Raw genomic sequence first — 10,867 nt, forward strand, 5'->3', positions numbered from 1 at the left:
AGCAATGGCAGATGAGAAGGCTTGGCGTGTATTTGATGAGGATATCAGTATGATGTGTCACGAACCCCGTGACGGGAATAAAGAACCAGCAGAAATAGAAAACACTTTGGAGTCCAGTATTGCTATAAACTAATAATATTTATTAGTAACTATGCAATACAGTAATATAAATGTAGATAAATCAAACAGGTTAGCAATGATTATATATATAAGAAAGTATATCAGTAAGTGTGGAAATATATGTATGAAAAACTGAGCTTCTTTAAGGCTAGGGGTAAAAAGATACAGACTTACGATGATGAGTAAAGTTCAGTTCAGTTCGTGGTATTGAGTTGAGTAGTGATGGAGAGAGAGCGAGGGAGAGATTTGAGTCTTCAGGTGAGCTGACGCCATCGATCTTCTCATTGTCCTTCGAAATCTTTTAAAAGTCACCGACTGTGACTTTAACCAAGAGGACCGTTTTCTGTGGTGGAGCTATCCTCCAGGTGAGGGTGGACACATGGACAACTCCCCACCAGTCAACCCTTTTCCTCTTTCCACTGCAAGAGCAATGGATCAACCCACCTGATCGATCCTCCAAAACCCACTTTTTCTGCAGGCACATCAATGCTCATTCAGTGTCCAAACATGTGTCTGAGGTCCGTATCATCTGACCTTCTATTTTATCTTCCTGTACTGAGCATCAACTGTCATTCAAATAACTCCTCCTCCCTTTGTCTGTGTAAGAAATGCAAGCAGGCAAAAAGTCCTTGAAGAAAGTATCAACAACCAGCCGAAAATCATAATATCGAGTGTCCATTAAATAACACTGCCTTCGATCACCATAGCAACTTACGAGCTGCTCGGTGCTGTCTCCAACTCCAACTCAGTAGAAATCCAAAGTTACTTCCAGTGCCTTAAAGTGACAGTCCAACTGTTAATCTTCGTCTCTCTCTCTCTCTCTCTCTCTTTTACAAACAGGCTATCGGTAGTAAATAACTCTCTCCCTCTCTTTTCAAAAGCACAGTTAATAGGGGTAAACGAGCACATTTAATAGGGGTTATTCAGGATCTTGTCACAGATGTTGGAGAACACTCTCAGGAGAACATCAAAGAGAAAGTTGGAAGTGATGGGCAATATGATTAACGATGTTGGAAAGTACAGGTTTAGTTTGGTTGAGTTGAAGAAAGCAAAGCCTACACACACACCAAGCAGGCGCCAGAAGGAGATTAGTAGGTTGAGGAGAGAGCTTAGATCATTGAGACAGAGGTGGAAGGTAGCAAGTGAGAGTGACAAGCCAGGGCTTGCTGATCTCCAAGAGCATTTTTGAATAAAGTTAGCATCACTCCGTCGTACAGAGTCATAATGTAAAAAGAGAAAGGAGAGAGAGAAGGCAAGAAATTAGTTCTTTGAGAACCCTCACAAATTCACAAAGGAACTGTTTGAACAAAGTAAGAGCGGGCAGCTTAACATCTCTAAAGAAGAACTTGAGGATCATCTGGCAAGCACTTACTCTAACGAACAGCGGGCTGCTCCTTTGCTTGACATTTCAGTGCTTGTGAAGCCTACCAAGCCAGGAGTGAAGTTTGATCTGTCAGAACCCAAACTGGCAGCAGTCGAAAGGTTCATCAGAAAGGCAAGGTCAGGCTCAGTGCCAGGACCTAATGGGGTGCCGTATAAGGTGTTCAAGAAGTGTGAAGAGCTGAGGAAATACTTGTGGAGATTGTTAAAGGTGGTGTGGAGACAAGGTGTTGTCCCTTTATCATGGAATGAGACTGAAGGAAGAGAATACATCCCGAAGGAAGAGAATCCTTCTACATTGAATCAGTTCTGACCAATTTCACTCTTGAATGTTGAGGGGAAGATTATGTTTGGCATTCTGGCAGAAAGAATATCTTCATTTGTGATAGAGAATGAATTGGAAAATACATCTGTGCAGAAGGCAGGAATACCAGGCTTCCCAGGATGCCTTGAGCATTCTAGTATGATATGGAATACCATCCAGGAGTCGAAAAGGTTGAGAAGAAATCTGGCTATAGTTTGGCTTCATCTGGCAAATGCGTATGGTTCTGTTCCACATGTCCTGATTGAGTTTGTGATGGAATTCCTATGGATTCCTGCTAAGGTGAGGAACTTTGTTATGTTATGCAGAACTACAACGATTTCAAAGCTGGGAGGCAGTGTGAAATGTGAGGAGGATGTTATGAGATTGCAGGGTGACTTGGACAAGCTGGGTGAGTGGGCAGATGCATGGCAGATGCAGTTTAATGTGGATAAATGTGAGGTTATCCACTTTGGTGGTAAGAACGGGAAGGCAGATTATTATCTAAATGGAGTCAAGTTAGGAAAAGGGAAAGCACAACGAGATCTAGGTGTTCTTATACATCAGTCACTGAAAGCAAGCATGCAAGTACAGCAGGCAGTGAAAAAAGCTAATGGCATGCTGGCCTTCATAACAAGGGGAATTGGAGTATAAGAGCAAAGAGGTCCTTCTGCAGCTGTACAGGGCCCTGGTGAGACCACACCTGGAGTACTTTGTGCAGTTTTGGTCTCCAAATTTGAGGAAGGACATTCTTACTATTGAGGGAATGCAGCGTAGGTTCACAAGGTTAATTTCTGGAATGGCGGGACTGTCATATGTCGAAAGATTGGAGCAACTGGGCTTGTATACTCTGGAATTTAGAAGGCTGAGAGGGGATCTTATTGAAACATATAAGATTATTAAGGGATTGGACATGCTGCAGGCAGGAAGCATGTTCCCGCTGATGGGCGAGTCCAGAACCAGAGGCCACAGTTTAAGAATTAGGGGTAGGCCATTTAGAATGGAGTTGAGGAAAAACTTTTTCACCCAGAGATTGGTGGATATATGGAATGCTTTGCCCCAGAAGGCTGTGGAGGCCAAGTCTCTGGATGCTTTCAATAAAGAGATGGATAGAGCTTTTAAAGATAGTGGAATCAAAGGTTATGGGGATAAGGTAGGAACAGGATACTGATAATGGATGATCAGCCATGATCACAGTGAATGGTGGTGCTGGCTCAAAGGGCTGAATGGCCTACTCCTGCAGCTGAGAGACACCAAGAGGGTTCAAGAGACAGGAGAACAGATCAGCAGAGGTCTGATGTCTGTCGACAAGTGTGGCTTGCCTGGCAAGTTGAAGTTGTGGTGCTTGCAGTACGGACTGATGCCACGGATAATGTGGCCACTAACTGTCTATGAAGTGGCAATGTCCCATGTTGAGGCAATGGAACTGAAGATCAACAAGTATGTGAAGAAGTGGCTTGGAGTACCGAGCAGCCTCACCAATGTTGCAATCCACAGTAGCCAGACAAAGCTTTCCATCCCAGTGGAATCCCTTGTTGAAGAGGTCAAGGTAGCCAAGGTAAGATCATTCTTGATGCTTCGAGACTCAGAAGACCCTGTCATCAAGAACACCCAGCTGGATGTGAGATCAGGGAGGAAGTGGTCAGCCCATGTAGCAGTTGATGAGGCAGAGTCTAGATTGAAGCACAAGGTGTACAAGATAATAAGAGGAACAGATAGAGTGGATAGCCAGCGCCTCTTCCCCAGGGCACCACTGCTCAATACAAGAGGACATGGCTTTAAGGTAAGGGGTGGAAAGTTCAAGGGGGATATTAGAGGAAGGTTTTTTACTCAGAGAGTGGTTGGTGCGTGGAATGCACTGCCTGAGTCAGTGGTGGAGGCAGATACACTAGTGAAGTTTAAGAGACTACTAGACAGGTATATGGAGGAATTTAAGGTGGGGGGTTATATGAGAGGCAGTGTTTGAGGGTCGGCACAACATTATGGGCCGAAGAGCCTGTAATGTGCTGTACTATTCTATGCTCTATGTTCTATGAGACGGCTGGGGCTATCCAGCTAGGCTGCCAGGGACTTGGATGGACGACCCACAAGTGGTGGTCATCTTCCACAGGTAAGGAGCGCCGTGAGCTTGTAACACAAGAAATACGAGAGGTAGAAGAGGAGAAGAGGTTAACTAAAACAGCTGGCCTGGCCAAACAAGGGGCTTGGACCTGGTGGGAAAGTGTTGAACAACGACATCTATCTTGGAATGTTCTGTGGCAGATGGAACAGCTCCGCATTTCTTTTTTATGCAGAGCAGCGTACGATCTGCTCCCAACACCTGCCAACCTCAGCACCTGGTATGAAGGTAAGACAGACAGGTGTGCTGCTTGTGGTGAGAAGGGAACACTTCAACATATCTTGAGTGCATGCAGAGTCAATCTTTCCAGTGGCATCTACACCTGGAGACATAACAACGTTCTCAAAGTTGTAACAGAAGCGGTTGAACAGAAGGTACTGCAGCACAACTTATCTCATGCCCCATGCTGCACAGAACATCACATATCATTTGTGAAAGAAGGCTCCAAGTCAAGGGTGTACAGCATAGGCTCACGATCAAGCATACTTTCTTCAGCCAATGATTGGTGTGTCAAGGACGACCCGGACGGGAAAGGCAGTTTCCTGGAGCAAATAGCTTTCACCACATTGCGTCCAGATATAAATGTATGATCTGACACCAGTAGAGAAGCGGTTATTGGTAAACTCAGTCCCCTGGGAAGACAACACCGATGAAGCCCATGAGCGCAAGTTAACCAAGTATACAGAGTTAAGATCAGAGTGCAGAGACAGAGGGTGGAAGGTCTGATGCTATCCATTCGAAGTAGGCTGCCGTGGTTTATTGCGTTCACTTTCCAGAAGTGGCTGCGTGACTTTGGCTTCACTAGAAGAGAGATCAAGTCAACCAGCAGGGCTGTCGCTGAGGCAGCAGAGAAAGGATCAGCATGGGTGTGGACCAAGTACGTCTAGAGGGGCAGATAGTCAGACAGTGTATACATATCTTGCAAACCCTTCAGTAGTTGCATAGACACCTGAAAAGCAGACTACCTGTTGGACGGAAGTGACCAACAACTCTGATAGAGGCAGATGCCCAGTTTCTAAGCTCACCAGTGGGAGGTGGTGCTTTAGCACTGCTGGCCCACCACCTCGAGGGAGTCTTGATCATAAGCGGACCGAAACTCCTGAAGACAGGTGGCAGATCAACTGATGATCCCACTGGAGATAGCACAGGATAGTTAACATCTTAGTCCACGTGTATTTTTAAATTTATTATCAAGATACAAATATGTTTAGTGGCCCTTTATTAGTTACACATGCATACCTACTTGTTAATCCAAATCAGCCAATCATGTGGCAGCAATTCAGTACATAAACTCATGCAGACATGGTCAAGAGGTTCATTTGTTTATGTATCTCAGAAACTGCTGATCTCCTGGGATTTTCATACACAGCAGTCTCTGTATACAGACAATAGACATCCAGTGAGCAGCAGTTTTGTGGATGAAAACACCTTGTTAATGGGAGAAGTCAGGGTAGAATGGCCCGACTGGTTCAAGATGACAGGAATGTGACAGTTGAGAACATAAGTTGTGGAGTCCGTGAGGCCATGTAGTTGTAGAGTATGGCCATGAGGTGTCTCCTTCCAAGAACACATGGCTGACGTACAATCAAAAAGAGCCTGTGCTACCAACAGCACGATTGGCTCCACTGGTTACTATCAGAGAGGGAGGTGCCGGGGCAGGAAAGCAAAACCAGAATATTGCATACACCACACCACTTGGGGTACAGCAGCTGAGGAATATTGCTAAGGGTATCAGGACATATGCCCAGGAATGATACTAGGGAACTATTCCAAGCAATTAGTTACCAGAAAGCAGCATATGGACTAGATGATGCCGAACAAAAAAGAGTTGATTACAATGATCTGGCATCTGAACATCCATTCCGCTTTGCCAGAAACACAGTGACAAATGAGGAATTGAAGTATACGATCGTGACTATTATGGGTAATAACAGTGGGGACCCAATAGATTAGTTACATAAATGTTACCAGAGGAAAGGAGAACGCCCCGCACATTTACATCCAGTTTGTGGACGGTGCTCCAAAGGGTGTATGGGTCAATATTAGATTGTGATCATTTAGAGCCAGAACCCAAAAATAGTGTCTCATAACACTGACATATCTAAAAAAGTGTTGGAACTGTTTGATCCTAGCGATCCTACACATAGAGAGCACGGGTAGTTAGGAAAATGATTAAAGCAGGGGAGAAGGAAGTGTGGGAGCAAGATTTTAACTTCAGGAATATTCCAGAGGCAGCTCAGGCACTTTCCCTTTGAGAAAATACATGGGATATCATGTGGGGAAATGCAGGTCAGGACTGAAACCAGCAGAGAGAATGCAGAAGGGAAGTAACACAACACTGAAGTGTGCTTTCACTCAATGACGGAAGCTGTTGTCGGGGGCAGTACAGTGCTCAAATCTGCTGAGGAAACCTGCAGTTGCTCAGGCCGAAATATCGCCTCTACTCTTTTCCATCAATGCTGAATTCCTTCAGCACTTAGTGCGTGTTGCTCAAATCTGCTGCTTTGGATGAGGTCATATGGGTTAATATGCTCAGAACTGTACAGCAGACAGTTCCTGTAATTTAAATCCGAACAAAAGTCAGAGATTGGAGTTGGAGAATATTGGTTAATATGGGGATTTCATGCTTTACATTTGTTGAATGTTGTTTACCTGTGCATGATGAATAACATTTCTTTGTTTTAAAAGCTTAGACTAACACATTTCTACACTTTTGTCGGATTGTTGCTGAATATTTTGTCAACAGTTTAAGCTTAGGCTGAAGAGATTTTCTAGAATAGTTTAAATTGTGAATGGCTTGTATGTTTTAATTGTGTAAACTGTGGTCACGCATTCACCTGAGAGTGTGTGTGAGCGTGTAAAAGCTATTTCAAGAGGCTGTGCCTTTAAGAGGTTACATCAATATGTTAAAATGTCGGGGACCCCACCAAGCAATATTTTTTTCTTCTCCTTGGTACTTGCAAAATGTGTAAAAGCTTCTCAAGGTTGGAGTTAACTGTTTGTTCAAGGTTTTGGAGGTATTTATGGAGATTTTCAAGGATGTTGCCTGGATTGGGGAGCATGCCCTATGAGGATAGCTTGAGTGAACTCAGCCTTTTCCCCTTGGAGCGATAGAGAATGAGAGATGACCTGATAGAGGTGTATAAGAAGATGAGAAGCATTGATCATGTGGATAGTCAGAGGCTTTTTCCCAGGGCTGAAATGGCTAAAACGAGAGGGAATGTTTTTAAGGTGCTTGGGAGTGGGTACAGAGGAGATATAAGCAGCAGGTTTTTTACGCAGAGGGTGGTGAGTGCATGGAATGGGCTGCTGGCAACTGTGGTGTAGGCAGGTATGATAGGATCTTTTAAGAGACTCCTGGATAGGTACATGGAGCTTAGAAAAACAGAGGGCTGTGGGTAACCCTAGGTAATTTCTAAAGTGAGTACATGTTTGGTACAGCACTGTGGGCCGAAGGGCCTTTATTGTGCTGTAGTTTTTCTATGTTTCTGTGTTTCTATGTTTATGGAAGGTTCTGAAAGAAGAACAATGCAAGCCTGTTTTTTTTTTGTGTTTTGTCTTGTTTATTTTTATTCAGTTTGTGTTTCTTTGTTTTCCACGGAATTGATTTTAGGTGAACCCAGATTCCACACTGGCCATGTGTATTCTGGTTTGAGCTGGAAATTTATGCTTCTCTTATCCAGATAAGAGGTGCCCACATTTCAAAGGGAAATAGGCTTTCAGGGAAATTGTTCATTGGTGGAAAGTTAAATCTGGAATGTGAATTTAACATTTTGGGAGCAATCCTAAAACTTGTTTTTACTTACAAAATTGCTTCATTTTACAAAATATCAAAGATGTTGCTCAAGACTTTTGAATATTTATTTTGAGTTTGAGATCCCTTGGGAAAATAGTTTTGAAGCAACCGGTGTTTTGTTTTGTAAGGTGCAAATGAAAGTTCAATTTAACCATTGGGCTGGTCTAAGCAACATTTTAGTATTTATCTAGCCACTGGTTGGATTAAAATGCCTTGGTCAATTAGCCTTGGCACTATAGGGTTGAGATGTGTCCGTAAAGGGTAATAAAGTCTCTATCTTCCTTGCAGATAATTTTTAGTGTAGTAGAGATCCGCATGCTTGTCAGGATAAGGGGGAAGTGGAAAGTGATTAGAAAGCAATACCCAAGAACAAAGACACAAACAAAGGGAAAACCATTTTAAATTTTTGTAGATAGCTGCTCATCGGTATAGATGGGTGAGAGGTGAGCAGGATGTGTATATATGTCGAGGACGAAGGTGGCCCGGAAAAATAAAGTATAGCTTTAAAGTTACCCAACATCATAAGTGCACAGGCAGCAGAAGTGGAAACTGTGGTATGTGGTTAGCCACCCAGAGTATTTTCCGCTTTAATTGGGCAGGAATAGAAGCCACAGATTGGGGAGATTGGAGGACAGAAGGAACAATAGGTTAAGTTTATGGATTTAACTGAGGAGGAGAAGAAAGAAAAAGAACTTAAAAAATTAGAAGGAACACGGTCAGAAACATATGAAGAGCACAGGGCAGTGTTTATTAAAGATGGAGGAGTCCTGTATGAAGGGAAATTTGTGGTCCCAGAGGGGGGAAGAAATCAGATGATCCATTGGTACCATGATCTATGGAGACTCCAGGCAGCCAACAGCACCCTGGAATAGATAAAGGAGGTGTGCTGCTGGCTTAAATTGAAGAATGACTGACAAGAGAAATTAGGGATAGTATCAATTCCAAAGAAGAAGCATACAAATTAGCCAGAGAAAGTGGCTCACCTGAGGACTGGGAGAAATTCAGAGTTCAGCAGAGGAGGACAAACGGCTTAATTAGGAAGGGGAAAAAAGATTATGAGAGAAAACTGGCAGGGAACATAAAAACTGACTGTAAAAGCTTTTATAGGTATGTAAAAAGGAAAAGACTGGTAAAGTCAAATGTAGGTCCCCTACAGACAGAAACAGCTGAATTGATTATGGGGAGCAAGGACATGGCAGACCGATTGAATAATTACCTTGGTTCTGTCTTCACTAAGGAGGACATAAATAATCTTCCAGAAATAGTAGGGGACAGAGGGTCCAGTGAGATGGAAGAACTGAGGGAAATACATGTTAGTAGGGAAGTGGTGTTAGGTAAATTGAAGGGATTAAAGGCAGATAAATCCCCAGGGCCAGATGGTCTGCATCCCAGAGTGCTTAAGGAAGTAGCCCAAGAAATAGTGGATGCATTAGTGATAATTTTTCAAAACTCGTTAGATTCTAGACTAGTTCCTGAGGATTGGAGGGTGGCTAATGTAACTCCACTTTTTAAAAAAGGAGGGAGAGAGAAACCGGGGAATTATAGACCGGTTAGCCTAACGTCAGTGCTGGGGAAACTGCTGGAGTCAGTTATCAAAGATGTGATAACAGCACATTTGCAAAGCGGTGAAATCATCGGAAAAGTCAGCATGGATTTGTGAAAGGAAAATCATGTCTGACGAATCTCATAGAATTTTTTGAGGATGTAACTAGTAGAGTGGATAGGGGAGAACCAGTGGATGTGGTATATTTGGATTTTCAAAAGGCTTTTGACAAGGTCCCACACAGGAGATTAGTGTGCAAGCTTAAAGCACACGGTATTGGGGGTAAGGTATTGATGTGGGTAGAGAATTGGTTAGCAGACAGGAAGCAAAAAGTGGGAATAAACGGGACCTTTTCAGAATGGCAGGCAGTGACTAGTGGGGTACCACAAGGCTCAGTGCTGGGACCCCAGTTGTTTACAATATATATTAATGACTTGGATGAGGGATTTAAATGCAGCATCTCCAAGTTTGCGGATGACACGAAGCTGGGTGGCAGTGTTAGCTGTGAGGAGGATGCTAAGAGGATGCAGGGTGACTTGGATAGGTTGGGTGAGTGGGCAAATTCATGGCAGATGCAATTTAATGTGGATAAATGTGAAGTTATCCACTTTGGTGGCAAAAATAGGAAAACAGATTATTATCTGAATGGTGGCCGATTAAGAAAAGGGGAGGTGCAACGAGACCTGGGTGTCATTATACACCAGTCATTGAAAGTGGGCATGCAGGTACAGCAGGCGGTGAAAAAGGCGAATGGTATGCTGGCATTTATAGCGAGAGGATTCGAGTACAGGAGCAGGGAGGTACTACTGCAGTTGTACAAGGCCTTGATGAGACCACACCTGGAGTATTGTGTGCAGTTTGGTCCCCTAATCTGAGGATAGACATCCTTGCCATAGAGGGAGTACAAAGCAGGTTCACCAGATTGATTCCTGGGATGGCAGGACTTTCATATGAAGAAAGACTGGATGAACTAGGCTTGTACTCGTTGGAATTTAGAAGATTGAGGGGGGATCTGATTGAAACGTATAAAATCCTAAAGGAATTGGACAGGCTAGATGCAGGAAGATTGTTCCCGATGTTGGGGAAGTCCAGAACGAGGGGTCACAGTTGAAGATAAGGGGGAAACCTTTCAGGACTGAGATTAGGAAAAACTTCTTCACACAGAGAGTGGTGAATCTGTGGAATTCTCTGCCACAGGAAACAGTTGAGACCAGTTCATTGGCTATATTTAAGAGGGAGTTAGATATGGCCCTTGTGGCTATGGGGATCAGGGTGTATGGAGGGAAGGCTGATGCAGGGTTCTGAGTTGGATGATCAGCCATGATCATAATAAATGGCAGTGCAGGCTCAAAGGGCCGAATGGCCTACTCCTGCACCTATTTTCTATGTTTCTATGTTTAATAATGTAGAGCACTATGTCAAGAATTGCTTGATTAGTGTACAATATAATTCTGATAGAAATGTAAAGAAAGGATACCAAATCATTGAAGCACCTTGGCCTAATTTGCAGATATATTATGTTGGACCTTTGCCACCCACCTGAGGAGGGGAAAAATATATTCTAGTAGTGGTGGATATTTCCACCAAGTGGATGAAAACTGACAAACA

The sequence above is a fragment of the Mobula birostris genome, chromosome 8 (genome assembly GCF_030028105.1).
Source record: "Mobula birostris isolate sMobBir1 chromosome 8, sMobBir1.hap1, whole genome shotgun sequence".
In the NCBI taxonomy this organism is placed as follows: domain Eukaryota; kingdom Metazoa; phylum Chordata; class Chondrichthyes; order Myliobatiformes; family Myliobatidae; genus Mobula; species Mobula birostris.